The sequence below is a fragment of the Ovis canadensis genome, chromosome 1 (genome assembly GCF_042477335.2).
Source record: "Ovis canadensis isolate MfBH-ARS-UI-01 breed Bighorn chromosome 1, ARS-UI_OviCan_v2, whole genome shotgun sequence".
NCBI classification, from domain to species: Eukaryota; Metazoa; Chordata; class Mammalia; order Artiodactyla; family Bovidae; genus Ovis; species Ovis canadensis.
The window spans coordinates 75,261,006-75,285,967 of NC_091245.1; the positions used below are offsets into that span (position 1 = coordinate 75,261,006).

Below are 24,962 nucleotides of genomic sequence, written 5' to 3' on the forward strand. Positions count from 1 at the left end.
TGTTTAAGTAATACAGTGATGTAGTGCGTGCGTACTCAGTCAAGTCCAACTCTTTGCGACCCCAGTAGGCTCCTTTGTCCATGGGATTTTTCAGGCAGGAATACTGGAGCAGGTTGTCATTTCCTACTCCAGGAGATCTTCCTGACTCAGGGAATGAACCCTGGTCTTCTGCATCTCCTGAAGTGGTAGGCAGATTCTTTACCACTGAGCCACCTGGGAAGCCCATAATGATGTGGGAATATTTATTAATGTAATTACTGGTATAGCTAAAAGCTTTCAAGGTATGGAAAGGAAATAAATTAGTGTCTTCTTCAATCATATCTTATTATAGTATGGATAATTACACCTTACATATTCAGAGTGAATTATAGTTTTAAAGTTTGTTAAATGTTGATTATTTAACTACAGTATTACAGTATTTTATAATATAGGAGGCTTCATAGCATAGTAGTTACTAGTATCTGCTCTGAAGCCAGAATGTCTAGATTAGAGTTCAGACTCTATCACTAACTGTGTGGTCCTGGACAAGACATTCAATTTCTCATTGGTTAAATGTGGATAACATTACTATCTACTCGCTGCTGTTGTGTCTGACTCTTTTGCAACCCCATGAGCTATAGCCCACCAGGCTCCTCTGTTCGTGGCATTTCTTGGGCAAGAATACTCGAGTGGTTGCCACTTCTTTCACCAGGGGATCTTCCTGACTTAGGGATAGAACCCATGTCTCCTGCACTGGCAGGTCCTTTACCATTGAGCCACCAGGGAAACCCACTATCTACTTAGAAGAGTGATAATCAAATTGCTAAGAGTTTATGACTCTAATAAGGTACTAGGTAATGTTTTAATAGATTTTTTTCCTATTAACTCACTAAATCATTCTCAAATTATTCTCCCCGTTTTACAGATGAAGATGCTGAGGTACTGAGACATAAGATTACAGAGCTAATAAAGAGCAGAGCCAGGATCAGACCCAGAAATTTAACTGAGAATCTGTGTTTTTAACCATTAGTTTTTGCTGGCCTAATGTAAATATTCAGTATATGTCAGTAATTACTTTCTATTACTATCATTTAAAGACTATGAGATCATGACACAAAGTCTGTGCCAAATCTAAAGCCACAGAGTCTAGTGGAAGAGTCCACTAAAAGCCACTGGGCTCTCACCACATACAGCTTTTTTTTTTTTTAATATGTCTAAAAAAAAAAAACCAAAACAAAGATGTGACGAACAAGTCAGATGAATGCTTTTATCAATAAAAGAAAGAAAATAAGCTATAATCATACAGGAGAGAGTTCTGAATACCAGAGCTCTAAATACTGAATAAGCCTGTCCTTAACGTTGGGTCAATTTTTTCTTGATAGACTATAATCTTCCATGGGTGCCTGGACCGCTCTGCACCATTCATCATTTTATCTACGATAACCAGCATGATGTTTGGCACATAGCAGAATTGATTGAATAAATGTACGAGGTCACTAAAGGTTTAGGAATACAGAGTTGCATTTTCAGTTTATCCTTTTAAGATTAAGCAGAAATGAACAACATGAGTTAGAGAAGGGAAAAAATAAACAATGGTGAAAACTTTTGGCAAATGATTATTGTATTTTTCAGAGAGAAGAGTGAGCAGAACAGTTGTGAATGCTGATCTTGGTGACAGAGAAAGGGTCAGATGTCAAAATACACAGAAATTGTGTGTATTAAGATTGAAAAAGAAGAATCAGGAGATCTGAGAGGCTGATTGTGAGTGACTGAGAAAATCTTACAACTTTAGTCAGACAAAAGTAAGATGATGCTGAGAAAAAAGGAAACCAGGAGAAACAGTGTATTCAAACAGATTCCTGTGTAGAGAGAGGAACAAAGAGAGAAAAGCAAAAGTAGATGAAGAACAGAGGAGGAAAATTAAGAATGCATGATTGTTTTTTATTGAGTTTAGGATTCCACTTTTGTGTAGCTTTTAAGAACTGGGGAGGAAAAAAAAAATGTAAGAATGACCCTTGGCCTTTTCTATAGGGGCTGATCAAAAGTGAAAAGTCAATTTCCAAACTTGCCCATATGCAAGCAAGAAAGGGTCACCAGCATAATTATGTATCTTCAATACACTCTTTCTGCCATTTTCACATGCTGTAAAATCTTGATGTTATTCTGCCCCACCCTCCAGTTAGAAAACAGACCAGGGAGGAATTCCCCAGAGAGGTAACCAGATCTTCAGGGACTATACTATTACCTCCTCTTGAGTATTCCTTGCATGGGGGACTTCATTTGAAATGAAAACCAATTGGGATGAAGGCTGGGGCAGGTGGACAGATTCCACTGTCCTCAGTGGCCTTGAGGTCAAGTCAAAAAATACACCTTTTTTAATTTTTAAATTTTATTTATTTTAATTGGAGGCTAATTACTTTACAATATTGTAGTGGTTTTTGCCATACATTGACATGAATCAGCCATGGGTGTACATGTATTCCTCATCCTGAACCCCTCTCCCCACTCCCTCCCATCCCATCCCTCTGGGTCATCCCAGTGCACCAGCCTGAGCACCCTGTCTCATGCATCAAACCTGGACGGGCGATCTGTTTCACATATGATAATATACATGTTTCAATGCTATTCTCTCAGATCATCCCACCCTCGCCTTCTCCCACAGAGTCCAAAAGACTGTTCTATAAAGAAAGGTTAATCTAAGGATTTAGGGAAGGAGCAGACTTCCCAAGCTTGCTGGTAAAATGTCAACAGCAAGGTTAGATCCAAAGATTTAGACTGAAAAAATGACTTTTGCATTAGATACTGATTCTGTGGTAAAAGAGACAAACAGTAGACCTAGGTTTTTAGGGAGTTCTATTATTCAAAACCAAGAAAAGATAGGCAAAAAACAAAACCAAAACTTGCTTCCAGTTATGATAAAGTAACCCTCAAGTTTATCCTCCCATATAAACAGGAAGTGACTGCTAAATCAGGATGGCATCCTCCTCCCGTGCCCCTTTCAGGTGCCACAGAGGGCAATGGGGAAGATCCTTCTAGCGGGCAGGATCCAGGTAGGCAGATGGGCTGACCAAGAAAGCCACTTCCAGGAAAGCAAGGTTTACTGGCCCTGACAAGTGGGCATGATACATGTTCTCAAGTAGGGACTAACATAGTTCCTCCTTACTAAATGGTGATTTTTATTTTGACAAAGCTGTTTTTTCTTCGAACATATATAGATTATGCCTGGATTGGTTAGAATCATCATTTACCTTTTAAGTCCCCAGGATTATGAGGAGCACATTCGGGCTTGATAGAGAGAAGTAAATAACACCCAGAGAACTGTCCTGAGGATTGAGAACATTGGTGCCACCAAATGCCTAGGAACACAATGACTGGGTATGATTTGGGGCACGCTGTCACTGGGGAGGGGTGGCCACAGGTGGGAGTGATAGATTATCCTGAGCAGACAGAAGTTTTGTGTGCTCTGAACAGCTAAGCACTATCCTGTTCTTCGTTTCTCATCTTCAAAAAACAGGCTCTACCTTCTTACCCGAAAAGCTGGGAAAATATCTCCAACCGGGTTAATCATAGTAATCAGCTACTCTACTCTCATTAAAGTCCTTCACTTGAACTGGGGAGATAAAGACTTTTTTCCTCTTTGGTCCCTAAACTGGAATGAAGTGTGTTCATAGCAGCTAGCAATCACTGACTGATTCCTTACTTACCCCAGCCCACCCTCCCACTCCCACTCAAAGCTAGCTGTGCTAGGATGAAGAAAAGCGGAGGCAGAGGAAAGCAGAGATGCAAGATGGAGACACGGTTCTGTCACGTTTAAGTCTGGTGTACCACTAACATGCCTGTCCGAGTGAACCAATAAATATCACTTTTGACTTAAGAAAACTCAAGTTATATTCTGGTTTCTATCACTGACAGTCTTGACAATTACTACATGCAAAACTAAAATTGTCACTTTTAAAATAACTTCCTAAGCATTTTTTTCTGTCAAGTAAATTTAAAGGAAAAATAACTTTATACCTTATTTTTAAATGCTAAATTATTTAAGAAGTCTAAATGTCTTTATCTAAAATCAAGGGATGGTTCATGAAAATATATGTTGACATTCTATTTCAGAGGAATAAAGATGACCCAAAATCATTTTATTCTTGATTAAAAGATATAAGGATTTCTCAAAAAGCCAAGCTAAAACACATCAAGAGTAAAAGAACACTGAACAGAATTTAATCTTTCTGTGAGGATTAGAAAGCCTTCCGTGTTTTGCAGTGCTTGGTTTTTAATCAAACAAAGGAAGACAGGTTACTTTTTTCCTATGGAAAAAAACTGTTAATGTATATTTCATATTGTGAAACATCATGAAAAGTTACTAGAAATGAATACCCAATGAAACATTTTTAAAAAAGAACAACATTTCCCTATATTTCATTTAATTTATGCCATTTTTAATGCTCCATTTTTATGGCTCATATTTTAAAACATTATTGGATGAGTTTATACATAAAAGCCAAATACTATATAGTGTTTTAACTAATCCTACACTTTATGAACATTTTAAGAGTCAAGTGAGAGATTCAAACAATATTAGTTAATCACTTAATATAGAAACTGAGTATCTACTGTCGTAGGCACTAAATGACATATAGAGAAGCTGAAGACACTGATTCAGAGTCTTTGATTATTCAACAATCAGTATTTCTTGGAGACCTATGTGCCAGTAACTGTAACTGAAGTGATGAAGGAAACAGGGAAAGTCCCTATATTTTTAAGAGGGGGAAGAAAAAGGCATTAACGAATACATTATTTGGACTATTTTCGGGTCAAGATTTAAAAACAATACAGGCGAGCAAGATGGAGAATCACAGGGATGCATAAAGCCACATTAGATGATTTGGGTAAAAGCTGGCATTCCAGGTAGAGCAAACTGTAAGCGGAACTCGGGAGGAGGCGTGATCATGATACACTTAAAAACAGAAGGCCTTTGTCATTGGTGCTTCATGACAGGGCAAGAAGAGTGCAAAAGGAAATGAGAGGAGAAGGAAGCAGTCACTTCTCTGGGAGCTGAAACCTGTGGGAGTTTGGTTTTTTTTATAGGGGTAATGGGGCTTCCCTGGCAGCTCAGTGGTAAAGAATTCACCTGCCATGCAAGAGACCCAGTTCCATCCCTGGGTGGGGAAGATCCCTTGGAGAAGGGCATGGCTACCCACTGCAGTATTTTTGCCCAGAGAATCCCACGTAGCCTGGCGGACTACAGTCCATGAGGTTGCGGAGTAGGACACCACTGGAATGACTGAGCAGACATGCATGCGTGCCTATGGGAGGTTCCGGGGCCACTGAAAAGCCTAAGGGACAGTAAGAAATGATCTGGTTTACCTTTTTAAAAGATGCTGGCTACTTTATAGGCAACGGAATGAGGGGGCTGCAGGGTAAAAGCAAAGAGTCCAGTTTAGTTGAAATAAGGTGACTTGTGTAATATTCATGGAAATGGCCAGACGTGGAAATCTGACCTAGATGCATCAATGGTTATACTCAGGAGGTGAGAAAAAATAAGAAATTAAGGATGATCCCTAGACTATTGGCTTGAGCCACTGAATGGAACATAGATGTGTCACTGAGATGGCACAAAGCCTAGTGCAATTATAAGTCAGGAACTGTTAAGATGTTCGACCTTAATACATTACATATAAAGTGTTTGGAAAACTATCAGCAATGACATCAATTGTGACACTGGATACATGCGTATAAAATTCACTAAAGAAGTTAGTTAAGGCTATGGTTTTTCCAGTGGTCATGTATGGATGTGAGAGTTGGACTATAAAGAAAGATGAGTACCGAAGAATTGATGCTTTTGAACTATGATGTTGAAGAAGACTCTTGACAGTCCCTTGGACTGCAAGGAGATCCAACCAGTCCATCCTAAAGGAGATCAGTCCTGGGTGTTCATTGGTAGGACTGATTTTGAAGCTGAAACTCCAATACTTTGGCCACCTGATGGCAAAGAGCTGACTCATTTGAAAAGACCCTGACACTGGGAAAGATTGAGGGCAGGAGGAGAAGGGGATGACAGAGGATGAGATGGTTGGATGGCATCACCGACTCAATGGACATGGGTTTGGGTGGACTCCGGGAGTTGGTGATGGACAGGGAGACCTGGTGTGCTGTGGTTCATGGCGTCACAAAGCATCAGACACGACTGAGCGACTGAACTGAACTGAACTGAACTGAAAGAAGTTAGGGTTGAAAGTGAATATTTCAGAGACTTCAACATTAATGGTGTTTAAAAGTCACTTGGCTTAGTGACTTTCCAAACAGAATAGAATAAAACAAGACAAAATGAAAGAGATGAAGATTGACTTAGAGTCACACTAAAATGTGGTGTCACAAACAGCAAGAGAGGCAAATGTTCCACAAAGAAAGGAGAAATTTATGGGGATGGATGCTTCTGAGAGCTGATGTAAGAAAACAGAAACCTGTGTACAGGATTTGGCAATACAGATGTCCCTGGTAACTTTTACAAGAGAAGCATCAGTGAAGCAGTGAGGACAGATGGTCAGACTAGAGTAGACTGAATAAAGAGGACATGAAGGAGTTAGGGAAGTGGTACACAAAGCCTTCTAATAGTTTCGGTGGGCTTGCTGAAAGAGAAATGAGGCAGTAAATGACGGGCTGTGGGAGGGCAGGTGAGAGTTTGTTCTTTTTTTTTTTTTAATGGGCTATATATTACATATATTTTTATACTGGTGGAAGTGATATGGAAAAGAGGAGGAAACTGTTGAAAAGCCAAGAGGTGATGACGAATCTACCACATAAGTAGAGAATGTAAACTGTGCAAGGAGCAGAGGCATTGTTTCCAGTCTAACAAGGTGGAAAGGCAGAGCAGACAGAAAACAGGAATGGATGTGGTTGAGTTTACAGATTTGGTGTGGAAACGGTGAAATTATCTTCCATGGTGTTTAGATTTTCTTTACCATATAACAGATGAGGTCTCCTACTGACAGTTAAGAGAAGGAGAGACAGAGGTTTAGAAGGATGAGAGGGGGATGAAGGTATTGACCTAGACATCTAAGAAAACGGGAACAAAAATTTACCAAGGGGTTATGGTAAGATTACTAGGCTAGAAAGGCAAAAATATTTATCGGGATATGTTTTTGTAAAATGAAATTACTAAAAGGACAGTATAATTTTGAAAATTAGAACAAAGAAGAGAGCTGACCATAAAACAGGTTTTATAGATTACTTCAAAGTTGAAACTCATATTATCAAGATATTTTTTGTTGCTTTGGTCACTAAACTTCGATGCATTCCATAAAAGGGCATTCTTATATCTAATTGTGTTGTTGAGAGAACACTTTTAAATTGCAGTTTTACATAGTTTTGACATTCATTTTGACTAATGCATGTAGCTTAAAATTACAATGTGTAAACATTCAATTTCTATTAAACATTAATGTTCTAAAGCATATAAAATGCCAACTATAATAATTTATGAATCAGATTTTGTGTTGTTTCTCCCTGAAAAAGACTTCATAAGTTAAAAAAAAATAGGACATTTACTCTACAGAAAGAAAAAAAATTGTGCTAAATGGCTTCACCTGTCATCCTTCAAAGCTTTTAAATTAAAGAATCACAATTTCGGTCAAATTATTTTTTATATAATTCATTTCCTTATGGAATAAATAAAATGATTTTATTAAGCATTTTTTTCAAGCTGAATGACAAGGAAGTCTGCACTTCAAAAATTAAGGTGAAGAACAATATAAAACTTCCAAGTTTCATCTTTTGCTGTCTCATCAAATTTCCAAACATGTGCAGTCTATGCTTACATCACAGGCTGGAAATACTGTTTTGGTATTCTGTAATCATACTGTGAACTACAATGGAAATTTAGTCAACAGCCCATTTTCAAGACAACCTAAAGTTTTTAGTAGGGAAAAACTGGCAAAGTGCAAAGTGACAAAGGGTAACAGTGTAAATTACAAGCAGTCAAGTTAGGTTTTCTCAAACAGTTTAACAAACTCTTTCCTAACACTATGGGGATTATACTACATTGAGGAGGAAAAATAACATGGGACATGTGATTTTCAAAGGCATTTAAACTAAAAAAAATGTTCATTAAATATTAATTAATTGTACAATATTCAAATTGTAAATGTTCTTTATGCCATTATATGAATATAGTGAAAATGAGATTGGTACAATTTTCCTGAAATGTACACATTGAGAGAAGAACATTAAGAGTAAAACTCACAAGCTCTTCAAATTTTATATGGTTATCGCTAACTTAATGGTTGCAAATGAGAATAGTACTCTTAAAGTTCTCCTTTATATTATTTTAAAATTTAGTGTTTTCTTTCTTTGCTTATTTTGGGACATACACATATCTCACTTATACAACTATTTCTAATATGGAAAAGCCATGTTCAAAGTTACAAAATGTGCACATAGTTTTCATAGATACTCATGTACCCCAGTGTTCATCGCAGCACTGTTTATAATAGCCAGGACATGGAAGCAACCTAGATGTCCATCAGCAGACGAATGGATAAGAAAGCTGTGGTACATATACACAATGGAGTATTACTCAGCCATTAAAAAGAATACATTTGAATCAGTGCTAATGAGGTGGATGAAACTGGAGTCTATTATACAGAGTGAAGTAAGCCAGAAAGAAAAGCACCAGTAGAGTATACTAATGCATATATATGGAATTTAGAAAGATGGTAACCCTATATGTGAGATTGCAAAAGAGACACAGATGTATAGAACAGTCTTTTGGACTCTGTGGGAGAAGACGAGGGTGGGATGATCTGAGAGAATAGCATTGAAACATATATATTATCATATGTGAAACAGAGAGCCAGTCCAGGTTCCATGCATGAGACAGGGTGCTCAGGGCTGGTGCACTGGGATGACCCTGAGGGATGGGATGGGAAGGGAAGAAGAAGGGGTGTTCACATGTAAACCCATGGCTGATTCATGTCAATGTATGGCAAAAACCACTACAATATTTTAATCAGCCTCCAATTAAAATAAAGCAATATGAGCAAAAAAAAAGATAGAAGAAAAAAAAAAAAAAGAAAATCAGAGATGTTTTCCACTAGAACAAGTAATAAACCACCACTGTAGACTACTCAGGAACTACAGTAACTGCTGTTTTTTCCCTCTTCTTTTGATCACTTCTTACTAGTTTTTGGGCTTCTCTTGTGGCTCAGCTGGTAAAGAACCCACCTGCAATGCAGGAGACCTAGGTTCGATCCCTGGGTTGGGAAGATCCCCTGGAGAAGGGAAAGGCAACCCATTCTAGTATTCTGGCCTGGAGAATTACACAGACTGTACAGTACAAGGGGTCGCAAACAGTCGGACATGTCTGACTGACTTTCACTTTCACTTTCGTAGTTTTTAATCTAATTTCCATCCCCTTTGTATCTAGAAACTGATCTACCATTGGTCACCAGTTACAAAAATATTAGATACTTTTCAGCCCAAACCTTTACCAGAACTCTTTGCAGCACTGAGATGGTTAACCACCTCCAGCTTCCTGACTGAAACCCTCCTCATGTGGGCTCTTGAGATACAACCTTTTATCCTTATTGTTCCTATTTTTGCTATTCCTTCTCAGGCTCTTCTGCCCCAAGCGTCCTTTACATGTTAACATCCCCAGGTTGTACTCATGGTCCTCTTTTAGCATTGTTTCATGCACATCCCTTAGACATCATATTCATAATGATTTCAGATAATACCTATATGTAGAGACTTCAGAAACGCCTCCAATCTGTGTTTTTCTCCTGAGTATAAGAACAGCATATCCAACTACCTTAAAGAACCTGCATTCAACTTGCCCAAAATCAAACTTAAAACTTCTCCACCCGGAATTTGCATTCTCTCTCCATTAAATATGCTTGTACTCTATGCTTTTGTCCCAAGTTAGAAAACGAGATTTTCTTTCTACATTTCTCTCACTGCTTACATCCAACTATTTCCAAATACGCTCTAGTCCACAGGTTTTCAAATTTGCCTGAGCACTGAAATCATCTGGAGAGTTAGAAACATAACTCCTACATTTGTATGTAGTTAGGCCCAGACATTAGTGTTTCCTCAAGGATCTCCAGGTAATTCTCACCTGCAGGAAAGTTTGAGAAGTATTGCTCTAATTTACTCCTCAAATATCTCTTCTAGGTGCCTCTGACTCTTTCATCATAACTGTTTTAGTTAAGATGTTCATGCTTGCTCCCCTGGATTACTGAAATAGATTCGTATTAGTCTTCCCATCTCTAATATCAGCCTAAGCCATCTGCCAGATCTATCTAAAGAGACAAACCTAATCGTATCACACTTCTGCTTCAAATCTGACTTCAAGATAAAAATCCAACTCTTTAATATGCTATACAAGACCACAATGCAACATTTGCTCCAACCACAAAGAATTAAATACTTTGTTTCCTGAATATCACATGTATTCTGCATTCTCTTGACCATATGTCTACTCTTTTTGTCTGAATGAATAAGGAATGGTCCCTGTGCTCTAGGAGCATATGGTATAATAAAGCAGACATATGTAAATTGATACAAAAATAATTATAGTATATGAAACAGTGTACAGTGAGAGCAGAAAGGCAAGTGTGATTATTTGTACCTGTGTGAATCAGGGAAGGTCTCATGGAACAGTAACTCTTAATTGTTTCTGAAATCATACGTGAGTATTTATTGGAAACCGATTAGAATAAAACAGTCAAGAGTACTCAGTGGTACTAAGCAGCAGAAACAAAGGCAAGGGGTGTTGCCTTTAAGAAATATGCTCTGTTTGGCAACCCACTCCAGTACTCTTGCCTGGAAAATCCCATGGGGGGAGGAGCCTGGTAGGCTGCAGTCCATGGAGTTGTGAAGAATCAGACACAACTGAGTGACTTCCCTTTCATTTTTCACTTTCATGCGTTGGAAAAGGAAATGGCAACCCACTCCAGTGTCCTTGCCTGGAGAATCCCAGGGATGGGGGAGCCTGGGGGGCTGCCGTCTATGGGGTCGCACAGAGTCGGACATGACTGAAGCGACTTAGCAGCAGCAGCAGCAAGTAATCTCGAGGAGTGCAGTTAGCTTTGGGGGAAATGAATGGCTTCGCTTCATGGGCAATGGAGCTGCATACATAGGTAGAAATCAGGTTTATTCAAGCAAGGGGCTAAAACAATGGTTTCTAACCAGGTGATTATTTGGCTTTGAATTTTAGATGATTCAGCCTAGCAAATCCCTGCTCTTCTTTTGGACATTATCTCTCCTAGGAAGGCTTACCTGTTCACCCTTCCATCTCTTTGTCAAGCACCCCTCTTCTGACATCCCACAGCATCCTTTGCATTTCTTTATCATAACATTTGTTATATTGTATTAAATTGGTGTTTCTATGTTTTTCATAAGATGACCAAAGTTTAGTGGGTGAGAGCCCATATTTTTCATCACTGTATTGCTAGCATCTAGTTGCTGTTGTTTTTCAGTCAGTAAGCCATGTCCAACTTTTTGCAAACCCACGGACTACAGTACACCAGATTCCTCTGTCCTTCACTATCTCCCGGAGCTTGCTCAAATTTATCTCCATCGAGTTGGTGATGCTGTCCAATAATCTCATCCTTTGCCACCTCCTTCTCCTTTGCCTTCAACCTTTCGCAGCATCGGGGTCTTTTCCAGTGAAAATACTGGCATCTAGTATTGTACCTTATATTCCATTTGGATTAAAAAAATATTTGCCTCAAAGGAATACTGAAATAGGTGACTGAGAAAAGAGATTGAAAGTAACACACTTTGCAACTAATCCAAGTAGTTAAATAATGCATTGCATTACATTTACAACATCTAAATATAGGTAAATTTTTATAGTCTACAGAGACAATAAGAACAGATAGATGGTTCAAAGTAAGAGTATTCAAGAACCTCTCATATTTAATAAAATATACTTTATATCAAAGAATAAAAATCATTTATTTATATTTTACACTTAATACACATTTTCACATCTATTATCTAATTTCTTTAACATAATAATTTTGAATGTAGAAAACCTTATATTGAGAATAATGAGCACAGATAATTTATTTTACCAGGGTCAAATAAATCAATAGGAGAGGCAGGGATTAAGCTCTGGTCTTTTGACTTGAAGTTCCTCTTGACTACATCAAGACAATATCATATTGATTTCCCATCCTTTCAATTTACATTAGAGATTCTAGTTGATTTTGTGTTCTCAGTTCTCTTGCAGTAAATCATTTGAACAAAGGTGTCCCTTCTCTGCATTCATACCCCTCTGCAATGTAGTGTGTTAGTTGCTTAGTCATGTCTGACTCTTTGGGACCCCATGGACTGTAGCCAGGCAGGCTCCTCTATCCATGGAATTCCCCAGGCAAGCATACTAGAGTGGGTTGCCATTGCCTTCTCCAGGGGATCTTCCCAACCCAGGGATGGAACCCAGTTCTCCCACATTGCAGGCAGATTCGTTACCAGCTGAGCCACCAGGGAAGCCACTGCAATGTAAATATGCAGCTACTCTTTAAGTGGGGGATTTATTTACATGCCTTTTGAATCTGGGCTTTGTAACTTGTTTCAATCAACAGAATATGACAGAAGTGAGGTTGTGCCAGTATCAAGCCACAACTTGAAAGAGGCCTGTCCTTTTCTGTTTACCCTCTTGAAATCCTGCCTAGTCATATTATCAAGTTAGCATGACCTGCTGAAGGATCAGAGACCACACGGAACAGGGATAAGCCATCCAGCTGAGGCTACTTGGGACCAGTCAGCCCATAGCCCACCTGGAAGTTGACTATAGATGGAGTAAGACAAGCTGAGACCAGAAGAACCACAGTTTACCTCAACCCAAATCACTCACATGCATGCAGAATTGTGAATTAAGTTAATAGTTGTTTCAAGCAACTAAGTCTGGGGTGTTCTGTTATGTAGCCAAAGTTAACTGATACCACTTTTATTAAGTGTAACAATAACAACAATAGCACTTGCTGTGTACTTGCATGTGCCAAGCACATGCATTACCGCTAATCATGATGAAGTGAGACTTGTCAGTCCCGATTTGCATGTAGGAAAGAAAAAATGTATTTAAAGAAGTTAAGTAACGCTCATGATTGTATAGCCAACAAGAGTAACTATAAATCTTGAACTCTCTACCTACAATATTTTTTTCTCTGAATCATTGTTTGTATTCCTTAAATACACATTTATAGAAAAACTTGTGGGTTTATTTTTATACCCAGTAGATTTTATTCAATGTGTGTCAATTTTTATTACTTTCATTCTCAGAGACTAACATTATTACTGTGTTCTTGCTCAAAGTATTAGTTCACTGTAACTCTATAAATACCATCTAAGCTAGGATAGCCAGGTAGAACTCCCTAGGAAATCATGAAATCAAAGGAAGATCTAGTGAGAAAGACCCAGTGAGATGATTCGCTGTTTCCTAACCACCTAAAAGCATTAAAGAATGAAAATAGGGTAGTACTGGCCCCTTATAATCTGGCTCCAACTCATCTTGCTGTCTCTTATCTTGACCCACCAAACTGAGTTCACTATATATACTGGCCACCAGATTGTTTTCAGGCTTCCATTCTCTTCTGTGTGTGGATTCTTCTTGTTATAGTCCTCTCCATTCCTCTGACCATATATCTTCTATTCACTCTTCAAGTTTCTAACACAGAGCACTTCTATTCTACTGCACTCAATGAGCTCAGAGACAGAACTACTGTCTTTACTGATATCTCAGTGATGAATTTACTTCTCTACTCCAGTTCCTGTCACACTATATCACAAATGTGTGCTTATTGATATCACTGTCTTCCCTTACTCCACTCAATGGAAAAACATGGTACCTTTTATTCACCTTTATTTTCTTATCTTTTGGTTCAGCATTGCATAGCATCTAATGAATTTAACAAATGTCTGTGGAAGGAAGGATGTCCTCTTGTTACTTATTATTAATTTTAAAAAAATTCTAGTTTATTCCTATAAAGATGATAGTACTTGCTGCAATAACGGAGAAAAAGTGCATATATAAAACTACCAAGACTACTATATATTTTTATACCTATAAGCCATTTACTACCTTCATAGCATGATTTTGACACTGGCTTTAATCTATGATGTCCAACTGGATTTAGGTTGTTCTATCACTGTTGACCCTTCACAAGTTGCAGTAAGTCAGCTGAAGTCATAAAATTTGAATTCCATGTACACAAAAATGTTACCTACATAAAACCTGTGTATGAGATTTGATTTTTCTTCTATTTAAAAGGTCAAGATATGTTGCTGTATTGATGTAGTTCACTCAAGGACTTAGCCTTTCGAAGGCACATAAAGGAGTTGATTTGAAATAGAAAGTTTCTATATTTCAGTTGAAAACTCTTTCTATTTAGAGGAAATAAATATTCACTTAATTAAATACCTTCATACATTAATAAGGTTAATTAATACAGTGTTAAAATGTGACATAGGAATTTGAAGGTAAAAAAGAAATTAAAAATAAAATAGTAATAAAGAGACTCTCAAGAAAATTACTTGGAATGATGCACTACACGAGACAGTTTGGGCATTTCCAAACATGTAGCACTTGGGTATTACAAAGATTACTTTCTGTTAAGGACTTTAAATCTCAAATGAAAATTTTATGTAAATACTAAACATTATTGTAATTATTTTATGAGATGTAGCTCTTTTGCTCTCATTAACTATGATTGCATGTTTAATGCAAGTTCAATTAGATAATCCTGTTGTGTAAGACAGTGGTATTGTGTCTTAAGAACAGGATGGTAAGCTTCTGGAGGATGTAGGTTGTATCTTCCATCTCAGCATATATCCCTTGTGGGCTGGGACTGCTTGTTCTGTTTACTAATGTACCTGACACATATTAGGAACGCAAAAGTATTTGTTGAATACAGAGATAAGTAGAATAGTTGAAATGTAGTAAGTGAATGCTTTTAGGAAGTCAGGGACTTCTAAAAACACACAGGTTACTCTTTCCCAACTATGTGCTATTACCTCAGAGAAATGCTGTCAGTTCAGTTCAGTTCAGTCGCTCAGTCATGTCTGACTCTTTGCGACCCCATGGACTTCAGTACGCCAGGCTTTCCTGTCCATCTCCCTGAGCTTACTCAAACTCATGTCCATCGAGTTGGTGATGCCATCCAACCATCTCATCGTCTGTCCCTTCTCTTCCTGCCTTCAATCTTTCCCAGCAACAGGGTCTTTTCAAATGAGTCAGTTCTTCACATCAGGTAGCCAAAGTATTGGAGTTTCAGCTTCAGCATCAGGCCTTGCAAAGAATATTCAGGATTGATTTCCTTTAGGATTGACTGGTTGGATCTCCTTGCAGTCCAAGGGACTCTCAAGAATCTTCTTCAACAGCATCAATTCTTCAGTGCTCAGCTATAGGAATGTTTAAATCCCACTTACTATGGGATAAGCTGCCCACCCTTGGGAGACTCTGACTCTGCCTCAACCTTCCATATTCTTCTCCAGACACCCACAGGCACTCTCCCATACTTCCTTCCTGTCTCTGTTCAAATGTCATTGCCTCAGTGACACTTTAAGAATGCAAACCATCCCCTCCCAGCTCTATTTTCTTTCCCATGGCATTATATCATTTTATTTAAAATAGTTAATGTCTTTCTCACCTCAGTGGGAATGCACACTCCACTGGAGGAAGAGTTTGGATACAGAACAGTGAGGGCATATAGTGATTCTACTTACTTGTTAAATGAATAATCAAATACTAACACATTATTTAAATATCTTTTTGCATCTGCTACCTGATCTATAAAATGGGAATAATTTGATTTACCACTCTTATTTCATAGGGATTATTCCAAGAATAACATAGTATTATAGATTTGACATTAAATACTTTTCAATGAAATTCAATTATTTTTATGACTAAGAGAATAATGTCATATTCAGATTTGCCATTTTCTACAATTTAGTTAGAGAGCAAACTATGACATTTTGAAATAGCGCAACAATTTGGTTTTAAACATCCACAGGTAAGACTTAAAAACATGCCATTGGAAAAGGTAGAAAGCATCATCTTATGCATTCCTTTGATCTTTCAGTAGTATCATATTGTGGCCATATTTGTAAATTAACGTAGTTTAAAAAAAGGGGGCAGATCCACAGAATCAAATTGTATAGATCAATTCACATTTTGTAGATATTTAAAAATTATTTAGATTTCACTAAAATACTAGGAAATCAACTAATAGCTAGGATACCGTTTATTAAATTTTATATTTTTTGGCTTAAATTGCTTTATCAGAATTGAGATTACAATCTTTTTCCTACTCAGAAACAATTCTAAGGACTTAGATCTTCAGACATGTATATTTTCTTATTTGGAATACCCAAAGAGGACCAATACTGTAAACAAATTCCATGTTAAAGATAGAGCAGCACACTGCAATCGGTTGTAATGTTGGATGAAGGAAGTCTGAAGAGTGGGAGAGGACTTAGGAACTATGCCCTTTCCCTGAGAAGTCTAAGGAACATGCGCTCTAGACCACAAAGCTGGAAGCATTTCTTCTGACCCATGCTCTGCAGGAGAAACATGCACCTCCATTGCTCCTGTCTTTCCCCTATGCACTTCTGTAGGTACTCATTCATTCCCTTTCTCTCCATGAGACCACCTCTCTTCAGCTCCTGCTTTGAAACAGGCACAGAAAAGGAGCTGAGTGAAAACCAGATGACTAAATTAATGAAGGAGCCCGTGCGCCCTCCTTTCACACAAATCATTCCATCTTTGCTTTTGTTCCTTTCCTTCCTCCTCTTCATCAGACCCCAACCCCACCACAATTTCCCTCACCTTATCTGACCTTTCTTTACAAGAAGCTTTTCCCATGTTTGAACCCATATGCGTCCTCCTCCTCCACTTGGAGCTGCCACATCTGCCAACAATGGGCACCTTGGTTAACAGCAGTAGAACCAAACCCTCTAACGCGCTTCTCTTTTCAGGATAATGATGAATGATACTCAGCTAATAAAATTCTTTGTATCATTGAATAAATAATTCCCTTGCCTTCATATGCTATTGATACTTGGGAATCAAATCAAAGATATTTCCACATTTTGTAAACATCTTAGGGTTTCATCTACATTCCAAATTTCAGTTTGAAATGTTCCTTCTCAGAAGCTTGGCATAGGGATTTACAACATAAATAATGACAGGATCTTTTTCAAAGTGATTGGAACCTTTCCGGTATAAACTTTATACAGCATAATGAATGTGTTGGCATTTTGAACTTATTTGCATACTATAAAAATACAACAGAGAGCACAGCAAAGTCCCTGTTAAATTCACATTACCTGTGAAATGAAGATACCAAAAGGCAGTGTAGCCTAATTAGAATCATGAAATGGTATTCAAGCCATACTTCTAAGAAAACACATATGCACGAATAGTTACAATGAATGAAATGGGTTTCTCTCTCATTAAGCAAATGAGAAAATCCTCAAGTTTCTTTGCTTTCATCATTTCATAAGATATTTCTAATAGCAGTAGTGCTTATTTCAACTACTGAGCTAAAGTCACATTTGTCAATTATTAGTGTGCTAGGACTTCCAATGCAAAGCAAACTCTGAAGGACCTTTTCAGAGTTTAAAATTCGATCCACCTCCCAGAATGCTGGAAATAAAAGCAAAAATAAACAAATGGGATCTAATTAAAATTAAAAGCTTCTGCACAACAAAGGAAAATATAAGCAAGGTGAAAAGACAGCCTTCTGAATGGGAGAAAATAATAGCAAATGAAGCAACTGACAAACAACTAATCTCAAAAATATACAAGCAACTTCTGCAGCTCAACTCCAGAAAAATAAACAACCCAATCAAAAAATGGGCCAAAGAACTAAATAGACATTTCTCCAAAGAAGACATACGGATGGCTAACAAACACATGAAAAGATGCTCAACATCACTCATTATTAGAGAAATGCAAATCAAAACCACAATGAGGTACCACTTCACACCAGTCAGAATGGCTGCAATCCAAAAATCTGCAAGCAATAAATGCTGGAGAGGGTGTGGAGAAAAGGGAACCCTCCTACACTGTTGGTGGGAATGCAAACTAGTACAGCCACTATGGAGAACAGTGTGGAGATTCCTTAAAAAATTGCAAATAGAACTACCTTATGACCCAGCAATCCCACTTCTGGGCATACACACCGAGGAAACCAGAATTGAAAGAGACACATGTACCCCAATGTTCATCGCAGCACTGTTTATAATAGCCAGGACATGGAAACAACCTAGATGTCCATCAGCAGATGAATGGATAAGAAAGCTGTGGTACATATACACAATGGAGTATTACTCAGCCGTTAAAAAGAATTCATTTGAATCAGTTCTGATGAGATGGATGAAACTGGAGCCAATTATACAGAGTGAAGTAAGCCAGAAAGAAAAACACCAATACAGTATACTAACACATATATATGGAATTTAGGAAGATGGCAATGACGACCCTGTATGCAAGACAGGGAAAGAGACACAGATGTGTATAACGGACTTTTGGACTCAGAGGGAGAGGGAGAGGGTGGGATGATTTGGGAGAATGACATTCTAACATGTATACTATCATGTGAATTGAATCGCCAGTCTATGTCTGACGCAGGATGCAGCATGCTTGGGGCTGGTGCATGGGGATGACCCAGAAAGATGTTATGGGGAGGGAGGTGGGAGGGGGGTTCATGTTTGGGAATGCATGTAAGAATTAAAGATTTTAAAATTTAAAAAATAAAAAACTAAAAAAAAAAAAATAATAATAATAATAATTTATGGAACAAAAAAGAACAGTAAAAATCATCCTTTATGGTCTCAAAAAGATGCAAGGAAGTATCACAACTATAAAACAAGAAATAGGACAAGGAGGGGACAAGAGATGGGAATTGAAAAGTAATTGCCAAAATAAACAAATTAGGAGAGACTCTAGAAAGATAAAGGTCAAAGAAATCTTCTAAAATGTTAGGCAAAAGAGGGACAATAAGAGGAACAAGTTGAGAGGACCTATAGTCAACTAATAGATACCTCAGAGAGAGAGAGGAGGGCAAAGAAGTATTGAATTCTTCAAGCGAATGATAAAAAAATATGTTCTGGAGCCAATAGAATCTTTGGTATGAAATGGTTCACTGTAGGTTTATTGTTTACTCTAAGTGGAAAGTAATTTTCCACCTAGAATTCTCTGTAACTATAATCTCAAAGATAAAAGCCCTATATGTGTTTAGGTCTAAATGTCATCTTCTGCAAAGCTTCTTGAGAGCGCTTCCGCAGAACAGATCAAGAACCTAGGAACGGAGGAACAGTAGATCTGATCCCCCAAAAAGAGTAGAGGCGTGTTCCATGTTGCCACAGGTCTAGGGCAGTGGGATCATAAAAAAAAATAAATAAAAAAATAAAATAAAATAAAATTCGACGTTTTCAACAATAAAGTTTAAAATTAGACATTTTCTTTCAAATATTCTTTTTCCTGATTGTTCATACTTTCCAGCTTCCTCATGATTGCACAGATGTGATAACAATGCTGTTTTTAAGTAACAAAAGGTGTTTGTTTTATAATCTTTACTCTCTTATATTCCACATATAATTATGTGATCTCTGAAACTTTCCAAACAAATAAGAGAACAGTAGCCTTTCAAAATAAACTGATTGTAAGGCTGGAGTTTGCAGTCCTCTAAATTAAGGGAAGATTATACATATTCCCTACTATGTAAGATTTGCCAACTTGAAAGTTTGTTTGAAAAATGAATTTATAAGCATAACATGTCATGGGAATTATTATATAAAAGTATACACAATTAAGAGTTGGGAAAAGTCATAAGACTAAAATTTGGTCATTGAGCATTTTCTGTTTTGATAATTACCACTGTATTTCAAAAACATTATAAAACTATAGCACTGATTATTTTAATTACTTGAATATTGCAAAGAACAGCCTCTAGAATGATTTGATTTAAAAAACAAATTCCTGTTAAGATTTTTTCAATTATTTACAACAACTCCAACTGTTCTACCATTTGAGGAAGGAATGGAGAGTTGTCCTTATCTCCCCCATCAAACAAGTTATCATAGTAGATATCATAAAAGCGTGTGATCAGGATTTTAGTCTCAGATGCAGCCCATGTCCCCATATGTCTCATAAATTCTTCTAATGCATTTTCACATGCATGATCGTGAATACCTATTCAGTGAAAAGGTTTACCATATGCTACATTTTTCAACTACCAAGAACAAAGGGTGAATGGTTCCTGGACTCGTATATGGAACAAAAAAGCATAAAAAGCAAAACAAAAACCTCTTACATTTTTACTAAATAAAGGAAGGAATGAAGAATTGTAAAGACTGAGTGGAATCCTCTTTGGGCACCATGCTGTTCTTTTCTTGAGACAAAAGTGTTCAATGAGGGACACGGAGGAAAGGAGAAACAAATGTAGACCTCTCGTGTATGTCACCCAATCCATCTTCTCCTTAGTAAAGACCTATTTGCTACAGTATAGTATTAAATGCTTCCTTCAGCATATTTTCAGTAACATGAATTTTTATTATTTCTTAAGGAACAATTCACAATAGGAAGTTACTGTCAAGAGTTTGTGTGTGTGTGTGTGTGTGTGTGTGTGTGTGTTTTCCTTTCCCTTTTCAAGATACTCTTGTGTACACCACCTATTGAATCAGGTTAAGCAATCCCTTTCCTCTTTTAAAATATTTTAATGACTTGGAGTATTATTTCTCAGTAGATATTATTCAGCCAAGCTAGAGATATTTACTGCACTGGTTAAATGTATAATATATTCCCCTGAATTATTTATGTAAGTAATACATATTATGATGCATCGAGGGCTTCCTAGGTGGCTTTAGAGGCAAAGAACCCACCTGCCGACGCAGGAGACATAAGAGACTGGGGTTCAATCCCTAGGTCGGGAAGATCCCCTGGAGGAGGGCATGGCAACTTACTCCAGTATTCATGCCTGGAGAATCCCATGGACAGAGGAGCCTGGCGAGCTATGGTCCATGGGGTTGTGTAGAGTTGGACACAAAACAGCACACACACATGATGCACAGAAATCATATAGAGATTATATGCATACATATAGACATATACTTTCCCTCAGTCAACTACCCCAATTACGCTACAGTGAGTCAGCCACTTATGAGCCTTTATTACTCACACACACACACACACACACACACACACACACACACCATTCTCAGAACTGAAAGGAAAAAATCCTTGTATACAAATTTAACCTTAAGTTTTTGTCCTACCTAGACAAAGTCCTTCTTTTTGAATTGTAATTTATTACACTAAGTCTTTTTATCAATTTAAGGTTATCACTCTTGATTGAATGCACAAGCAATTTCTGGTAAAGTACTCATTGTATCAAAATACCACAGCCAATAAGCTAGGTGCTGTGAAGCTCATTATATGGGGTATCATTTCTATCTTACACACATGGTCTTAGAACTGCCAGAATAAATTCACTCAAAGCAAATTAGCGGCTACATTTCATATGTTAAAGGACATGTGTGGTTTTGCTCTGGTGTCAGTTTCATGGTGTCATTTTTTCAGTGTGCATCAGAAGGGACCCGTAGTGGAAAATTAACTTGGGCTTTTTAACTGTCAGAGCAAGATGCTCATCTTCTCAAAATACTTATGCCTTAATGGCAGTTTTTCTCCTCATGTAGAATTACTCTGCCCCACTCCTTTTCTTACTGCCTTCTTATTTATTTGCAGTAGAGCTATCACTCTCCATTGAATATGGTGTAGCTATAAAATTACAAAGAGTCAAGTCTCTATAGGTGCAAAGTATTTTAGTTCACAACCTGTACCTCTTTGTGCATGCTAACAGCAAGCTATACTGAAGCATTTCTCTTGCCTGACTTGGCCTCTGGTCTGGTTTAAAGTGTCAGCTTCTTCCTCTGTTCATTTTATCTTAAATAACTGTGTTGATGAAATTTTTTTAGGCCACCCTAAAGAATCTTTATTAACTTAGGTATGTCAGTCTTGTTAAATAAACTCATCAACATTCCTTACTTTTCATTCAATTTTCCTTTATCAGACTAAAACTTCTTTGCCACTAGCATGGCTGTTTTTATTTCATATGAAACCACCCTCCCTAAAGCTATGAAGAAGGAAAAAAAAATTTAAGAGAAAGAAATTTAAAAACTCTAGGAGACTTTTAGAATGAAAATATGGGGAAATAACTATCAATCTATGTATTTTTCAAGGACTTCCTTTTTAAGCTAGTGTTATAGCAGTCATCAATCCTAATAAACTAATCAAATAATCTTTTCCATAGTCTCCATCTTTGATGAAACAAAACTTCATTTACAATAATAAAAACCACTATGCTTCCTGAGTCGTCCATATTTCAATGAGATACTAAACAGCAATACGGCATCTTCCATGACTTATTACTAATAAAGTTTTTCCTGATGCCTCTATGGCATCAGCCCTTTTCTGTGATAGAGATACCCTAGTAGGGTGTATGTGTGTGTGTGTGCATGTGTGTGTGTGTTTACTCTTGTAGCATTTATAGCGGGTAAAGATATGAATTTTACAAAATAGTCTCTTTAAAATAAATTATCTTGAATGTGTTTGACTTGTCTTCCCAAGTGTATACCCTTTTGATGGCAGGGATTCTTATATATGTGTTTTCCCATGTATAGTATCTTACATACATTAACTATTCCCCTGATTAGCAGATATAAAAACTATTCAATGTCACCTAGCTTACTGTAAAAAGATGGAGGAAATGATTAGTATGGCGAGAGAAATCCAGTTAAGGACTGTTAACGTTTTCAGTTCTCATTTGGTCAGAATTTGCTATTAAATTACTTTTTGTTGAGAACTTGAAGAATATGGTAGGATATAGGCTTCTTTATTGCTGCTCTCTAGGTTTGGATATATCTACTGTAATTAGAATTGTTGGCAGGATGAAATTTAATTTGTGTCAAAAATATTAAAAATGCCCTTTTTGGAAGGACTAAAGAAAGCACGTTATTTGCACTTAAACCACATTATAGATGTAAAAGCATAGGACACATATTTTGTATTTAAAACTAGAAGAAGGCAATCAAATTCCTTATAGTTTTGAAAAGATTTCAAAGCGTGTCATCCCATCCACCTGCAAGGACTAAATTCACATGAATTAGCCTCTCATGCAATGTGGTGCAGAAACTGATTGTCTTGTCAGTGGCTTATGTAGAGCTGTAATTTGGAACAGGCAAAGGAAATGCATCCAGTCACTGCGCACGGTGCTAGATTCTTCCAGAATCATTGAGCAAAAGCTTTACTCTCTGATTTGCCTTATCCATAAGCATCCAAATTTGGATCTACTTCATTTTTAACTTTGAAGATGCTATTTTATTTTAGCTTCTAGGTATATAGCCACATTTTTTTCCATCAGAAATGGATTCTAGAATACTTTGAAGCAACTGGCATAATACTTTTCTCACAGTACTTTTTGTGGTAATTAGCAGTTGCCAAAATGTCACATTATTCTTGGCGAAATAGAAAAACGCTCTATCTGGAAATCATTAGAGGTCCATGTCCTATAAAACTTTGCAAACTCAACACAGTTTTAAACAAATGTGAACAAACGTGAAAGTGCTGCTCCATTCATCACTGGGATGACAGAATTAATCCAAACCCTCTAGGATATCTTTAACTGAGAGGTGCTCCCTGAATTCCCTTTTAATTAGGTCCTGGTTTCATCTCCAACCCAAAAGATTTCTTATTGATTCATATCTTCCTACCATTCAGTCTCAACATTTACCCTCTACTATTGTCACTAAGGTTAATTAATTTAATATTTTCTAGGGTATGAGAGACCTTTGACTACTGGCTCCATTGCTTGCTGTTTGAACACTGACAGGAAACATACTTCCCTAAAGTCTACAAAGGAGGTCACATGAAGTAGTGAAAAGAGCTTGGGCTTCCACCTTTATTAGCTGTGGAGTTTAGGTAAATTTCATAGTTCCTTGGTTACTAATCTCTGTGAGCCTCAGTTTCCTTATCTGTAACATGGGATTAATAATAACTGCCTTGGTGAATTCTTGAGCTGTTTTTTACAAAGCATTTATATTTATTTGTCTATTTCTCTATCTATTTGCTATCTCTAATCCTATCTCCATCTCTGCTTCTATACTTGTATTGCTAAATGATAAACATAAAACACCCCAAAAGTATTAGCTAGCTCCTTTGCCTCTGTAATTATGTAAAATTAGCATATATTTCTTATATATAAATATTAAATCAAATATGTAAATTTCAATGTCAACAAATAACCCATTATAACACATGCCTTTAAGCAGGAGAATGGCATTAGCAGAATGATTGAAGGTGATATAAAAAATGCATTTCTTTTAAACAAAGCTACATTAGTAAGAAGACCATTCTTTAAATATACATTCCATTGCCTGATATATCTGATTTTTATTTTATTTTACTGTGTTGTTTTGACTTTAATTTTTTTCAGTATTGAAATACAAATATGCTTCTTATTAAAAACTACCTAGAATATCAAATCCCATGCAATAAGAGTGTTAACCATTGTAAACCCTGTCATGTCTCTGAGAAGCAAAGGAATTATCTTGTTATCAATTTAATAATAGAACATAGAAGTAAATGACGCCATCCACTGACACCAGTAACACTGCCTCTCTGGGGAAATTCATGTCTGTGAGAACTGTCAATCTAGATGGATACGGACATATTAAACATACTTCCTGCAATCCATAATGCTACTCTTTCTGGGATGCCTTAATAAAAAGATTCCTTATTTTGGTAAAGACAAGCTGTGCAGAATATCTTGACATTACTGATCTATAATCCTTTTATTTGAAAAAATATTTTGTGGAAGGGTTAGTAAATAATTTACCAAATGTTCTCCTCCTTCCTTTGTTTCCTATAGCATAATCTGCATGTAAAATATGTTTCTGAGGTTTTAGATGGTTGAAGTACTACA

The 24,962-nt window shown here is 37.1% G+C and overlaps 1 protein-coding gene across 1 annotated transcript in view; it reads right to left on the bottom strand.

Moving 5' to 3' along the window:
- The window catches only part of DPYD (dihydropyrimidine dehydrogenase), a 931,708-nt gene that overhangs the window by 331,603 nt on the left and 575,143 nt on the right, over positions 1 to 24,962 (bottom strand). The gene's annotated exons all lie outside the window — the stretch shown is intronic.